A 17,034-nucleotide genomic window follows, 5' to 3' on the forward strand; every position below is an offset into this window, starting at 1 on the left:
TTAGGACATCCCACTCTGCACACCCCACCTATGTTTTTTTCTTAGTGCCATTTATCTCATGAACTGGAAACTTTACTTTAGCTGAAATAAGTGTGTGAATGAGGAGACAGTGGTGGAAGCAATAAACCTTGTGAAATACCAAGCTAAACAATTTTAGGCTCTGTGTAAAGGTGTGAGGATTTTCCTAGTTTATCTTTCAGGTGTCTCATTTGGAAGCTGAGGATGTATGGGGTGGATGAATGGGTTGCTGTGACATTTGAAAACTATCTGAACTGTTCAAGGGGTAGCAATCAGCAGCTAAATAGTAGCTTGCTGGCAACTGTTAGTGAGAACAGTATCCCTGTGGTCCACAATGAGGCCCTTACCTTTCAAAACCCATCAGTACCCTGAGTGATGATACCTTTTGCACCTTTAGCAGGTAACACTCATCTATGGGGAATGAGCACCACAAGTGGCAGAGATTCAATCCAGTGGAAGCCTGGTAAACCTGAGGGTAAGGCAAAGAGCGACTTCATGAAGCACAGTAATGAGAAGTGCAGTTTTCCACCTGGAGCAGAATAAGGCCGTATGGACAGGGAAGTGCATTAGCAGTAGCCCTGATGGAAAGGATGTGTGCATTTTGGAAGATGTTAGTTTGAATGTAAGCCAGTGCTGTTTTCTTACTGTGAGGAAGCAAATGCCATAGTGGGCTGCATCATGAAAATGTCCAACGGAGTGAAAGTCACTTTCTGTCCTGTACTTGAGGCTGATGCAGTCACACCTGGAATACACTGTTATGTTTGGGTGTCGTGGTTTAAACACAGTCAGGTAACTCGTTCACTCACTCCTCCCCTCTTCTTTCCCTCCCCCTACTCCCGGAGGGACGGAGAGGAGAATCAAAAAGAATGCAACTCCCACGGGTTGAGATAAGAACAGTTTAGTAACTAAGGTATAACACAAATCACTACTGCTACCACCAGTAATAATAATGATAAAGGAAATAACAAGGAAAGAGAATACAACACCTCAGCACCAACCGACTGATAACTCGCCCCCCCCCCCCAGCCCGACCAAGCACCGACCCATACCTCCTCCAACCCTGCAGTCTCCCAGCCCTTCCGGCTAACTCCCAGTTACATCCTGGGCATGACGTGCTGTGGTATGGAATAGCTCTTTGGTCAGTTTGGGTCAGGTGTCCTGTCTCTGCTTCCTCCCGGCTTCCCCTCCTCCCTGGCAGAGCATGAGGCTCACAAAGTCCTTGGCCAAACCAAAACATCAGTGTTATCAGCTCTGTTCCCGAGCTGAAAGTCAAAACACTGCACTACACTAGCTACCAAGAAGGAGAAAAATGACTGCTACTGCTGAACCCAGGACATTATCCACCCCTTATTCCATACCATTCACTTCATGCTCAGATCCCACATTTTCAATATACCATCACTCTTATCTTAGTGCATGGACCAGTCCCTATAAAGCTGCTGAATCCATCTGGTCCATGATGCCAGGCTCCATCTCTTGTACCAGTCTTCCAGAGCAGGAGAGACTGTGTGCAGTGTTCACACTCGTGAATAACCTGGGCAATAGTGTCCATTGCTAAGTCCACCCCTCGATCATGAGTCCATCTCTGTGTTGCATCTCTGCCCTGATGGCCTGAAGTGCCATGGGCCCACCAGGCTCAAAATAATTCACTGTCCCCTTCAGCAGTTTCTGCAGCTTGTTGCCGGGGACTCCATACAGCTGCCTTCCATCTCCGACGCTTCCAAAGCACTGGAGGGGCCCAGTGGACTAGATACTTGCCCATACTGTCCCACACACCCTGCCACTCGTGACTGTCCAGCCTTGGGGAAAATCACTTGGTCCTCCTATATAGTGGTCTAACCCCAGACAAGACCCAAACCAGACTCTGCTTAACTTTTGAGATCAGACAAAATGGTTGTGGGTAGCACACAGTGTGTGTGTGTGCCAACATGCTGATCCCCATCACAATCAGCAGGCAGGTCCCAAGGATACCCAAAGGCCATTCAAACCCTTCAGAACTCTCAGTTGATGCTGCTGTACTTGTCACTGGGGCTGGTGTAGCTGCTGTGCTTGCCGGCTCTCCCACCGCCAGCTTCTCTTTTCCTGAGTCCAGCTCTTCCTCCTCTGCCTTGCTGGGAAATGCTGTGTGGTCTCCTGCATCCCCCTGGGGCTCGGCGGGCGGCTTCCGGGAAATGCTCTCGGCCGTCGCGGGGCTCGGCTCGGCCGCGGGGCTCGGCTCGGCCGCGGGGCTCGGCTCCTCCGCGGGGCTCGGCTCCTCCGCGGGGCTCGGCTCCTCCGCCGCCTTCTCCCGCTGCTCGGCAGCCGCTTCCTTCTGCTCCTCGACCGCCCCGACCTCCTCCACCGGCAGCCGTCCCCTCGCGGCCTCCGGCCCCGCTCCCGCCGCTTGGTCCCCGGGGCCGCTCTCCCGGGCCGCTTCAGCAGCCGCCGGCTCCCGGGGCCGCTCCCCCTCTGCTCCCCGCGGCCTCACCAAGACGGAGGCGAGGGCGAGGGCCAGGCCGGTGAAGAGCAGCCGGACGGCCAGGTACAAGTCCACGGCCACGTCCGTCCCGCCCTGCTGCTGGAGCCCGCCCGTATTACAAGTCATTGCCATAAAGCACAGTGAGACAAGAACCTTAGCCCAGGCCCCACACTTGATAAACTCTAACACAGCAAATACCGGCTCTATGTAAGTTACAACATTCTGAAGCTGCGAGATCAACAAGAACAACTCTGAGAGCCAATAAATCAGCATTGTGATGAGTGACTATTAATCCGGTCAGATCTGTTCTTATCTCAACCCCTCGTGCCCCATGTTGGGCGCCAAAAAGAACTGTCCTGGTTTAAACCCAGTCAGGTAATTTGTTCACTCACTCCTCCCCTCTTCTTTCCCTCCCCCTACTCCCGGAGGGACGGAGAGGAGAATCAAAATAATGCAACTCCCACGGGTTGAGATAAGAACGGTTTAGTAACTAAGGTATAACACAAATCACTGCTGCTGCCACCAATGATAATAATGATAAAGGAAATAACAAGGGAAGAGAATACAACACCTCAGCATCAACCGACTGATAACTCCCCCCCCCCCCCCAGCCCGACCAAGCGCCGACCCATACCTCCTCCAACCCTGCAGTCTCCCAGCCCTGGCTAACTCCCAGTTACATCCTGGGCATGACGTGCTGTGGTATGGAATACCTCTTTGGTCAGTTTGGGTCAGGTGTCCTGTCTCTGCTTCCTCCTGGCTTCCCCTCCTCCCTGGCAGAGCATGAGGCTCACAAAGTCCTTGGCCAAACCAAAACATCAGTGTTATCAGCTCTGTTCCCGAGCTGAAAGATCAGCTCAGGATCAAAACAGATCAGATCAAAACACTGCACTGCACCAGCTACCAAGAAGGAGAAAAATGACTGCTACTGCTGAACCCAGGACATTGGGGCTTTGCAGTTTAAGAGGGATATAGAAACACCCAATAGGGTCTACTGAAGGGCTACAAAAATGGTGAATGACCTAGAGCACGTTACCTGGCTACAAACCACCACCAAGTAGAGGGCAACAATTTGCCTTTGTATCTCCCACTATTTCCTATCTGACTCCCTTGGTCAGAATAATTGTGACAAGTGATAAATTCTTATCCCCCTTCCTGTGATATTTACCAGGATGCTGCAGTTGCACACAAATAATCCTTAGGAGTGCGGTGCAGTCTGTGCAATCCCAGATGGTTAGGACTTCTGCTGGTGATTTAGTGGCACAAAATTAAAACTCTAGTTCTAGAATTACTGAAAATAAGAGATTGAAGCATTAGGGGAAATGATGTGTGCTATGGGTTTCCCAAACAGACACAGTGACATTGGCTGTGCCACAATGGTACTTTGGAATCTGTTAGGGGAGCACTGATGCATCTGTATGAAGATCTGGTGACACCTGCTTTGAAGTATTCTGAACTGTCCCAGCCATGCACATTCACACATTACTGACTCAAGGTTTACACGGTGCCAAGAGAACTGGTGAGACCACAGGGGAACAGAGATGCTCCTCTGAGGGAGAAGGCTGGAAGAGTTCAGCTTAGCAAAGGTTTACTATTGCAGGGTGAAGGCTGAGGTGGGAACAAGCACTGTAAATAAACCTGCATAACTCTCCCATCAGCTCTTGTCTGGGAGCAAAGCTTGAATCCACTTCTGGAGATCACTGCTGGGGTTCCTGTTTGATGTCCCCACTCAGCAAAACCAAAGCTATGAGTGAGCTCCCATATTTGCAAATGACGATGCCAATGCCCAAGAAAACAAAGAGTTGCGTGAGAGGGAGGTCAGAGAACATAAACCACCTCTTCCTTTCTGAAAGGACAGACCTAAGATTATTGAGACAACTGGGAAAGGACTGTGGTGACCACCCTGTGCCTAAAATAACAAATATATTCTTCGCAATATGTGACTGCCAGGGCACAGGGATCTGTTACCTATCCTGACAGGAGAAAAGATATCCTTGAGCTTCAACTGATCCCATAAAGGAGCTGCTCATTGAACTGCTGCTCAGCTCCAGCCCAGACAATGCGTTGCAGGGTGACTGTGTCTGTCCAGCTGCTACACATTCAAGCCATCATACCTACCTGCTTTACTGCTGTGTGTTGGCTTGTTGTGACAGGCTTGTCAGGACATGGCAGATGGTCTGGGCCAGCCTTGAGCAGTGTCTCCCTGGCAGTGGCTGAGAGCCTCACTGGTGTCTGAGACTGACAAAGCTCAGGAATTATGGGTACAGACACATGTGCAGAGGCTTTCCCTGATCACTGCCCCATTCCCCAGGTGTTCTGAGCTTGGACACATCCCAGTCCTGATTCCTTTGTTGTGTGTGGGATCAGGATCAGGTGGGATCTGCACCTGGTTCTCCTCTCATGGATTTGTGTGGCAGGTTCTTGAACAAATGAAAACATACAGTAGCCACTCCATTGGTGCTGAGGGTTTGCAGAGTAATTATATGTGACAATAAATGGTCTCCAAGGAATGATTCTTCTCATAGTGGAGGCACCCTCTGGGTCTGTGAACATCCTCTCCAGTGCCTTGGGGGTTTTTGACCATATAGCAAGCTAAAATGAGACAGAGGGCAGATCCTATTCCAGCACACATGAACTGTGCAAGTAGCTTTTTCAGATTTGTGTTGCTAGTTTGAAAGGACTGAGTGACATCTAATATGATACGGACATCTGCACTGTCTTGGCCTGAGCAACTCTGTCAATGATACATCCCTAAGGATCCCAGGCCAGACATGGATGTTTAATATCATTACTCCTTGTGGCTGGGTTTTAGCAACATGGATCCCATTCTTCACTGACATCTTAAAATTTGAGGGTGAGGTTCAAACTTCTGGAGAGCAAGGGTAGGGTTTCGCTCTGTCAGCTGCACAGAATATAGGATCTGTTCCTCTAACAAAACACAAGGATGTGTACAATTCAAGACATCACAAATTCATCCAAAAGAATTATTTCTTTCTATATTACCTGACTGGGTTTAAACCACGACAGTTTGGGAAATTACACTCATGGATAAATGAAAGTACACCCACGTATGCCCACACACTGTTGATGGCCCTCTAATATTTTACTTCTGTGTCAGTTCTCTGATGGCTGTGCAGAGCTTGGACTCTTGCTGGAAAGAAATCTCTGCAGAATACAGAGTGGTGACATTTTCCTGAGAGAGCCATGAATGTTCCTGAACACAAATTCCAGGATTCTACCCTGTTTCATCTTCCCAGTCCTCACTGTATTTATTGCCAAGTGAATTCATCCAAATACTGACTTCTCTTTTTGGTAGGAAAACAGGTTCCTTCATGTCGGGGGGTGAAAACCTGCGTAGGCTGATATGAAGAAAGGCTTCCTGCTGGTTTTCCATGGAGGGGGATGGACTCATTTTCTTCTTTGCAGCAGCAGTGAGGTAGTAGATATGTTCCTTTTCCCTGGTCTCCATGAAATTCACCTGGAGAGCAGTCTCCTACATGGCATCAGAGTTCCTTAGGAAATTAGGATCATCATGTGTTGGGGACATCACAGGTTCCCTTGAGAAATGTCTGCAGCAGGATCTCTGCTCCCTCCGTTTTCAGCACCAAAGATTGTAACAGGCATTATGTCAGCAAAGTTTCAGGGTGGGTCCTGAGTTTTCCCATGGAAAATTTCACACGGCAATGTGCTCCATGCTTGCATTTGTCCTGTCCTCCTTCCATTGCAGCATTACTGAACAGTTCCAGAGCTTTTGGGAAAAGGAGGCAGTGAGTGGGGGTGTGGTTTGGGAAAGCTGCCCTGTAGGGACGTGTGCTCGCAGCAGCGTGAAGGAGACAAGAAGAAACCTTGCGGAGGTATTCTGGCTCCCAGCACTGCGCCCTCCTGTGCCCTCTTCTGCTGTCATCCCAGACCCACTGGACAGGGAGAAGTGGGAAAGCCTGGAGCCTCACTGCCACAGCATGGCACTGTCAGCCATGGGGTATAACAGCATGAACATGCCCCAGGGGGGTAAGGATAGCTGCTGTGGTGCAGTGCAGCAGTAACACATCCACTCCAGAGTATGAAAACATCACTGACCTTGTGTCAATCTGACAGTCTTTTTCTTCCTTCTCCTCCTTCTGTGGCAAATTCTGGTCCCCTGCCATGGCAGGACAGCCCTGTTGTAGGTTTCCCCATAGCTGTATGATGGTGTCTTGCAATTATCTCACAGGAAGGTGCTGAGATTCTATCAGTTCAGCCTTGCCAGAGCAGCAGTCCCCTTGTGTCCTTAGATGAGATGACCATGTGGCAGTCATGCCAGAGGCAGTCTTGCAGCAAAGGGCTTGTTAACACACCCAGGAAACAATCCACACATTCAATGGCTTCTTGGATTGTTTGGGAAGAGCCTGAGTGGAATGACATCTACTAAACAGTGGATTATCTGCATAACAAGGAAGTTTGGCTTCTGCCTTACGCAGGGCATTCATGGCTCTTCTGATGCAGGCCAACAAAGTGTTAGGCATGTGCGGGCAGAATGTGCTTCCCCTTTTAGTGTCATAATCAGTGAGTACAATGTGGCATGAACGAAGTCTTCTCATAGCACAGAATTGTATAACCTCCAGCAAGCAGCTCATCGGGAAGAGAACTGCAGGTGGGTGCCAGAGAGTACAGGCAGCAGTGATCTCCTGTTAATAACAGAAACAAAAAGAAGCAAAGTGAGGAAAAAAATGTAATGATGTGCCATAGAAATTCTGGAAAGAGGATTCAGTCATTTTAGAAGATGAGAAGTCACCAAGAGTCAGTGCAATATTCCCATCTCTTTTTCTAAATTCAATATTTACAGGGGATGCACATTCTCTCCTTGATGGTGAGAAATGTTTGGCATGTCATGTAAAATTATTTTTGTTCTTTACAGATTACTGTTGCTGAGTGGGCATTTTGGCATATGAATTTGTCTACCTAATAATAATACAGTTTGTGCCCTACTAATCTGGACAGATAAAGAAACTTGTCATTCATTTGCTATCCATGACACTGCCAAAATGTCCTGAGCAGAAGGACATTGTACTCCTGACGGTCCAGCTGGGATCAAATGAATAATTTTGAGCTTTGAATTGAAAGCAAGAGTGCTTTTAAACAGAAGGACAGGAACACAGAATAAACACCTTCCCAGTCTGTCTGTACCAATCAACATGTCTTAAAATCAATTCTGCAATCTCATTGTGTCCCACATTACTACCATTTATAACGAAGAACAGTACAAGGATGGAGAAAAATTTATAAGATGGAGCTCACCACTGCAGTGACCAGAATTTGATGTCATCTTTCAAATTCTCAAATTCCACAGAATTTATTTGTTTAGCTCTAAGATTCTCAAAAGATGGATCTAACATACAGGTGTTTGAGGATCAGAAATTGACCTTTAATTCTCAAAATGATTTAGCATATGGTCTCTTCACAATCATTCATTTACTACTAGGATTTTCTTTCAGCCTAAAGAAATTCTTTCTCTTTATGGTTTTCTCTCCTCAGTTCACTTACACAAATAAATCCATCTTGTATCAGCTTCATCTCACTGGATTAACCAAGTCAATCTTTTCAAGTCACTCACCATAAAATAGTTCATCCATTCTCTTGATCATTTGAATAATTTTGAGCTGTACTCCTTCCATGTAAGTGATTCTTTCTCCACTATCTCATCACTTCTTGTTTCATTGAGATCACTTTCTGATGAACATGGTTTGCCTATTTTTCAGTCCAGCTGGGTTTTTTTTTGCTATAGTTGACTGCCAGTTTGACAGATTCACATGATCACAAAATGGCACAAATAGTCTTTCAGGCTGCAAGGGATCACAGCCACATTGCTGCTTTGCAGGAATGCGTCTGTGCCTTCAGTACAGGCAGCAGAACTGACATACTCAGAGAAGTTGCTGTCTTTCAGCTGGAGCCACAGGCTGCAAGAAGGCAGAAGGCATAGGTCAGATAAGAAGGAGCCAGAGGCACTCAGAGTAAAGATATCTAGGTTTTAAATGTGCATCCATTGCATGACTGCAGTAATGGAAAAAGATGAAAAAAAATGTAATGCAGGATTTAACCTCTGAAGTACCCTTAGCTATTTTTTATCACCTAATATTGTTTCAGAAGTTAAAGTTCTGGCTTGCAATCCCCTTCCACCTTTTTTTCTGTAGATCCCTGCTGTTCCATGTGCTTCTTTACTGCCCTTCAGAGAGGAAGGGAGGCTCTAATGACTCAGTCATTATGAATGAGGCATTATGGTGTGCAAGCTCCCAGTAGAGTTGCTTGCACATTTTAATATACATGGAAATCTCAGACTTTGCCATTTTGCTGCATCATTTGCCTTTCTGCATTTGTGAAATTACAGGATTCAGTTAGTTCTGGGCTCCAAATCTAATACTAATATTATTCTCTTGTCATTCCTAAGTCTGGTGACAATTGTTGTCCATTTGCCTGTTGAATAGTAGCCTACACTGATCTGTCAAAAACAAACCACCCCTAAATGTTCTGTGACATTTTGAGATACTCTCAGGATAGAAAAAAAAACAGTAACTTAAGTAAAACTTCCGAGAAGTCCTGATATTTCCTTAGAACATACAGGCATTCTGGAGACATAAAGATTAAGATCAAAATACTAAGGAAATGCTCTCTGCTGAAAGAGTAGCAATACACAGTATCAAAATGGAAGAATGTACTGTGCTGAGCAGCAGTGATTTGAGATGCGCATTGCCGTTATATATACAGAGCTTTCACTGTGAATTTTCAGGTGGTCCCATAAGTTAAGAGGCTGCCAACATACCAGAAGGCAGTACTGAGAAAGCGACACTGGAAAAATTAACTTGAACTATTCCTTCAGATAAAAGATGTAACCGCATAAGGACAAGTTCCAGCTGTTCAAACTACAAATAAACACTAAATCACACAAGATGAAGAGCAACCCAGTTAGGTCTCATTTTGCACAGAGAGAAGCAGAAATGCTGTTGCAACAGGGGCTGGACATTCCCCGTCACATGGCTCATCAGGGGTCCACACATGTCCCAAAATGGAGAATTGGTTGTATAATGCCAAGTGGCAGCATGTTGGAGCTTCATGATCCATCACAGCAATCCTACCTTCACACCAGGGAGAGAAGAGATCTCAGAAGTGTATGTTGTGACACAAGTGTAACACTGACAGCACTCTCCATGGCAAACTGCAGCAGCTATCAGGCTGCAGTGAGAGAGCAGGTGGATGAGGTGGAACAGGAGAGACAGGGAGGCAGAGATGTGCAGTGGGGACCAGGAGGCAGGAGCCAAAAAGCGATAAGGAGGTGAGTAAAAGGAAAGCTGGGTGACATGGTTTAGTGTGAGGTGCCCCAGCCCATGGCAGGGGTTGGAACTGGGCATCTTAAGGTCCTTTCCAACCCTGACTAATCCATGATTCTGTGAATCTATGATTCAAGAAGTGTGGGAAAGCACTAACGCCCACCTTGTTCAGGGAGCAGTATTTCTTCCCAAATCAATTCTTTTAATGACCAGCCATTCACTGACTTACTGTGTTTTCCACCTCTCCCAAGACTTCCCAAGCTGCTTCTGGACAGCATACCCTTCTTCAGTGCTTAGGCTGGTACTGTGAGAAGGACCATGATCTCACAGCTCTCTGCTTCATAGCTGATTGCAGACTCCCTGTATCTCAAAGAGCAACCTGCTCATAAAGTATCTTCTCATGCACTGCCCAGTGCACACACACTCTCAGCTGTCCCAGGAGCATCCTCCCAGTCCCCACCAGTAGCTCTGCTTTCCCTTCTTTTGCTGTTTTCAGCCATTTCTTTTGGCTCACAAGGACCTAAGGAGTGAGGAGGCACCAGACGCCTGCCTGCTTGCCTCTCCTGCAGTGAAAGGACAAAGATTTGGCAAATGGATTCCCAAGGCACTCTTTCAGCACCCAGTGAGACAGGCATTGAGGCACCCAGGCAATGGGTGTGAAATGGGTGGAAAACCACAGAATATGCCCCAAGGCTGGTAGATCTTTTCTGCAGACGTTTCTGAGAGATTTACTTCCACTTTTTTGTGTGAAATTACACATTTGGCTTTAAAGATTGCAAACCACCACTCACCACTGCTTAAATAGTATTTATACCTACTAGTACTCTTTTTATTTTGAAAGAGCCCAACAGCATGTGCAAACGGTGAACATTCCCCACTGTGAAAAAACCCTGCCATATTATCAAACCTTAAATTACATCTCAGGAGTCAGATATAGTTTCTTCCTGGGCATCAGATTACTCGGGTTAAAGCAGTTTCACTACTTAGTCTTACAGGACTTAAATCCCTCAAGGAAAAATACTTTCTGTGGAACTGAGATGTGTTCACCTAACTCTGATGATAAGAAAGGGAACAGAGCTCATATATTCCTAGAAATTCACTCACTTTTACATCAAGGTTGTTGTGGACTCAAAGTCTGTGCAATACAAACAAGGTATCAGATGCATCTATTTTAAACTTCCTCTCAGAGGTGTTCATTTATGCCTATTATGGACCCATGTTTTTCCCAAGATCAGTTACCTTTGCATCAGCACTTACCAGCTGACAGGCAGCCTGACTCCAGAAATAGTGTGTCAATGCAAAGTGACTCCTGTCCTTCCATGTATGACAGCAAATTACAAAGGGAGGAGAAATTAATTTTCCATTCCACCTCTATTAATACTCCATTTTGATCCTGATAATCCTCTGTACTTCATAGGGTGTCTACTGGAGTTCTGCACAGTGCAATGTGTGGGAATTTTGTGTTTCTTGAATGTACCATTTATAGCAGAAAACCCAACAGAAACTTTGAGTTTTAAAAACTTGCAGTTTTCCTATTAAAAAAAAACAACAATAACAGTTGTTTGTGCAAAGCACTGTGACAAAAAACCTTATTAATGACAAAGAAATAAAAATCTTTGATTTAAAATATTTGTGATTGCTTTAAAATAAAAATATATAATCTACTCTTTATGAGATCATCCAAAATAAACAGATATGGTTAATCGTACAGTGCATGTAATAGTGTATGGCTATTTGCCCTTTAGCAAATAGTCATAAACTTCAACCTTTTCTGCACTTCAGACTTTTTATGGATTCACAAAAGTGGAATGCAAACTGAAGGCTTCACATTCTCTCTCTTACTCTGTGTTGTGGAAGACTGTAGGATGGCTTCACCCACTTTCAGTCTCTCTGGTGTTACACAGGACTGGTATCCAGATATCAAATATTGTAACTAGTGTCCAATAATCACAGACTTATGGAATGGTTTGGGTTGGAAGGGACCTTAAAGCTCCTCCAGCTCCAACCCCTGCCACGGGCAGGGACGCCTTCCACTAGAGCAGCTTGCTCCAAGTCCCTGTGTCCAACCTGGCCTTGAACACTGCCAGGGATGGGGCAGCCACAGCTTCTCTGGGCACCCTGTGCCAGCGCCTCAGCACCCTCACAGGGAAGAGTTTCTGCCCAAGATCTCCAAGGACTCACTCCAACAGCTCCACGTCCCTCTTGTGCTGCTGCCCCAGAGCTGGATCAGGACTGCAGGGGGGTCTCCCCAGAGCACAGCAGAGGGGGAGAATCCACCCCCTTGACTGCTGCTCACACTCTGGGGATGCAGCCCAGCACACGGTGGGGGGGCAGTTCTGGGTTCAAGTGCACACTGAACCAACACGCCCAAGTCCTTCTCAGGGTTGCTCTCCATCCAGTCCCCCCGAGCCTGTGCTTGTGCTTAGGATTGCCCTGACCCAGGTGTAGGACCTAGCACCTGACCTTATTGAATTTCTTGAGGTTAGTGTTGGCCCACCTCTTGAGCCTGTCCAGGTCCCTTTGGATGGCATCCGTTCCCTCCAGCACATCAACCGCACCACACAGCTCGATGTCATTGGCAGACTTGCTGAGGGTGCTCAATCCCTCTGTCCTTGTCACCGACAAAGATGTTAAACAGCTGTTATAATTCTGTAATGATAAATACACCAAAAGAATAAACATAAATGGATGAAGTCCTTACCCCTGTGCAAGGTCCCACATTGATGCATATCCTGAGGATGAATCTTTTTCTATTCTGTGACAGTGAAAATTCTAACTCTGAGCAACAGCCCACAGGAAAACATCATGCCCCTGCCATGTTTTCCTGTACACAGATCTTCCTTTGGCTATGAAATTCTTTGCCACAGTTGATCATCTCAGCCTTTTCCCTTGCACACACAATGCTTGTGGGGTATCAGTTACGTTAAACTATGCAGCAATGTTGTCCTAAACATTTTATCAGTTCTTTGTATAATCACAAGATAATATGTTAAAATGATCAATCCAGATCAAATAGTTAAGAAATGCCAGGACAAAAAAAGACACTGGAGAGAAGGAGTTAATTTGCTGCATTTAAAGTGTGTGCAAAGGAGTTCACTGAGCAGGACTCCCTGCAAATGTTAGTTCTTAATACACACAGTTCATGCTCCATAGCAAGAGTTCTTGCTGGATCAGCACTAGTCCATTTGACATGACATGTTAGCAAATCACAGAAGACATTCAACACCGTATTTGACAGTGGCAGAACAGGTGCATCATGCTAACGTTTCTGGACTTTGGCAAATCTTCAAGAGTGTTTAATTTCATTTCACAACAAGCAAAAGAAAGATGAGCATTTTTCAGATTGGCCAGTAGCTTACTTCTCCTTTAACATGTTTCTTTTAACAAATTTTATTTCTATAGTGACACAACTAGGCATGCCAGTAGTTTCAGACTGGGATCATGAACGTAACCAGCTGAGACAAAGCAGATGGCAAAGCACCAAAGCCACCCTAATCTGACTTCATTTCAGTCTTGAACATAAAAGTGAGGCATAAATTTAATGTGCTCCTGTGAGCCAGAAGGACACATCCAGTCAGGACACTTCTGGGCACAAGAACACGTTGGGCAACAGATGACATAGTTACCAAGGAAAGATAGTTCTCCGCATCGCCAGATTCTTACTCAGCAGAGTAAGACACGGGTTTACAAACAATTTCTCTGAGACTGAATAGCAATTCTACAGTAAGAATAAAGATACGCTATCCTTCCTGGTGCCCCCAGAGACTTCTGTTGGACATTTTACTCTGTGTTCAGTAACTATATTCTTGGCTACAGTTTCTTCAGGTTTGGGTTCCATAAAATCAGTCTTGAAACCTTTTTGAAACTTTGGTGTCTCTTTTTACATGCTTAGTGGGCTGGGGCAGAGTGAAAAGTTATACAGAAGACAGAGTACTTTTGATGCTGTTAGCTGTCCTGCGAAACCACCTTTCAAAGTTAATACACTCAGGTCTTGGCAAGCTATCAGGTTCCAAAACCTCCTCTTCAGACTCATGGGGCAGGAGTTTGGGACTAGATTCTCTTTGAGCATCCAGTAGAACATTCTGATTTCCGAGTCTGTCATTAATATGGCTTCCTTGCTCAAAGGAGAGAAAACATGAGGCAAGTAACTAAGACCACATGAACTGCCACATTTTATAGCCCATTCTCTTAATAAATTGTCAACGGCCAGTTAAAAAGTCATTACAGCACTGATAAATCAGATATTAGTGGAACGTATTCTTTACACTTAAACTTTTTTCATAGGTCATTCAAACCAACTCACAAGGCAAATAAGGGAGAAAGCTCAGATTCTAGCATATTGGTTCAAAAATTGCATATACGATATATCATCACCTTGATTTGACATCTTATATTTATTTTCACCTCCCAAGCTAACAGGAATTATCTAATCAGGGAACAGATTTAAGAAGGAATGATGGATGAATTGTGATATTACTCTACTTCTTTCACTGTCTCACTTGATATCTGAAAATGAAAGTCCTCAACCCTTGGGCTCCCATTCTATGAGGAATATTTAACCTTTTTTTTTTTTTAGAAATTAAAAAAAAAATTAAAAAATATCCCATATATATATAAATAGAGAATACTCCAGTATTTTCATAGGAGGCAACTTCAGATCCACACAGGAAATACTGCTCTAGCCTACTGCTATTTACCATCAAACTTCTTACCCCTGACTCTGAGAAGGCAGAAAAGGCCAGCCAAAAGCTATTCTAACCAAGATCATTATTTTAAAACCGGCACGGTCTGGCTGGTGGAATGAAAACAGCTCTTTAGTGGCACTGATAGATCGTGTGCTGATGCCAGTTGATGGGTGCAGAAACATCCATTCTCATACTCCTCTGCAGTGTCAGCAGTGCCAAACATGACAGTGCTGTTCTACTTATGTTATCAGTGACAGAGAGTTTCATAAGATGTTCATCGTCTGGATTTCAGTATGTGTATAGTATAGCATACAGAGAAAATTTCCATTTGACGTGAAATATAAATGCCACTATCTGTTTAGCTTCAATTGGAAAAGACCATCTTGCACATATAGACTCAGACATAGTAGGTTTCACTGTCTCAAAATTTGACTTCTAGTTTAACTTGGTCTTCTAAACTCATCTTCCTTGGAAAGAAATAGGTACCTCTGTAAGCGATAAAGTCTTTTTAGCAAAATGGTCATAGAAGAAAGTGCCTTTCAGAGCAACTTACTTCTTTCCATGTGCTACAGATTGAAAATCAAAGTTAATAGCTTGAACCATGACAATGACCATTCCATCCCAGACTAAATGTCCAGCCAGTTCAGAAGGTGCCTAAAGCAGTTTCCTAGTGTAGCCCCACAACATATTACATTTCCTGTTGCCATTACTGCCAGAAGGCCAGAAGTCGTGAACTAGCTTAGCAATACAAGAACTCATCAGAGCTTGCCTGGGCTTGCTGAGTCTTAGGCTTGATTAGTTTTGTTTAGCCAAAGCAGCAAGTTTCCTAACAGTCTGGAGGCAAATGTGTGACTTGATTTTAGCTTTAGCCTGGTTTGTGAGAAGAAATTATACCCTTTAAGTTAAAGATCTAAGAAAAAAACAAGTGAGCACTAGGTAACTGGATTTGTGGACTGAATAAATAAATAAATAAAGATTAGCAACAGACTGTTCAATATCATATAAAAATAATACCAAGTGGACCCAAGACAGAGGAGAATGAAAGCCCAGCAGCATCATACTCTTAAGTGGGAAAGAGCTCAAGATGGTGAAGACTCACTCTATCAGGAAGGACCCTTGACCTCAGAAGGCTAGAAAAATAAGAACTTTGCATTTTTAAAGAAGGAGCAGATCCTATTGAATTTGTTATTTATTCATTTTGACTCTATCACAAATGGGAGAAATTGTATCACAATGGGAGAAACTGGGCAGTTTAAATTTTAGGCAATGGTGACTGGACAAATGTTTTTTTGACTAGGCTGTTAAAATAGTGATTAGACTAACAATGAATTTTCTTGGATTCAGGTGTGCCTTACCACTGACATCTGGGGATGTAATGATGTGTAGGTCATGGCATGGTCCATTGCAGATCCACAGGACAGGGAGCAGCAAACCTCAGTACTGTTTTTCCTCTCCCAATAGCTCCATCTATATGTGAAGTATTTTTCCTTGTCCACGTCCCAGACACAGTTGCCCAGGTTCCCTGCAGCCCTCTTTGTCAGCTCTGGGTAGGGAAACAAGGAAAGCAGCTCTTATTCAACATGCTTTGTTGTTCCTTTTGAGATGTTGCTTGAAGGACAAGGCTCCCATCTAACCCCCAGCCCAAGTGGGGCCCCTGTACAAAGCTACCACCACAAATCACCTTCTGGGCTGAGGCTGTGGCTGGCTTCTGCCCCAGTACACCTTCCCCATGCAGGCTGGAGGCTAGAGCCCGTCATGTGCCTAACTGGTAGCTGGTTTGCACTCCTCCAGCTCTGTATTGGCAGTGGCACCTCCTCAGCAGCTGGCATCACCCAGTTGTTTGCACCCCTGACCCAGCAGGTCCGTTAGGCACAGCAACAGCTCTTACAGTGGCCATCCTCCTTTTCCTGGACCTGTGGGAAATATTGTCCTCATGCTGGAGCAGGCACTCTCCTATAGGACTGTGTCCCATGGATGCATGCTTGCAAGTCACACCTCAGCATCTGAACTCAGTGAGCATCCAAAGTCATGGCTTGGCAGCCGTGGGATGAGTGCATGGAGCGCTATGTGCAGTGGCAGCATCTGAATCTGCCTGTACTCAGCCTGCCTACACATGCAAACGGAGAGATGTTGTCCCTCCCATGGAGCAAAGCCTGTCCTGGCACCAGAGAAGCTGCACACGGGTTCCAAGCTCTCTGTGGTACAGCAACTTTTTTGTTGATCCCGGGTTGGACCCATAGCCATCTATCAGTAGTAATAACGACAACGGTAATTTTCAAAGAAAATACCATTTTTCAGAAATATCAGTAATTTTCAGTTGGGAACACACAGGGACACATGGTAAACTACTTTTCCTGCCATATATGAATTGTGCAAAGTCTTCTTAAAATGGACCAAGCTGAAATAGGGGCCTTTCAGGGTCTGACTTGCTATGAAAATGCCTGTTCTATACTGGGCTCAAGAATCCAATAGCAAACACTTCTCTAAGGACCCCAGCCCAGACAGTTATTTTTATGGATGCTTGTGTCACTGCTCCTTGGAGTTGGGTTTCATCAGAAAGAAGCTAGTGTTTCGC

This window comes from Pezoporus flaviventris, unplaced genomic scaffold, assembly GCF_033815535.1.
Source record: "Pezoporus flaviventris isolate CSIRO_AGI_PZ_B2104156 unplaced genomic scaffold, CSIRO_AGI_Pfla_v1 ptg000034l, whole genome shotgun sequence".
NCBI lineage: Eukaryota > Metazoa > Chordata > Aves > Psittaciformes > Psittacidae > Pezoporus > Pezoporus flaviventris.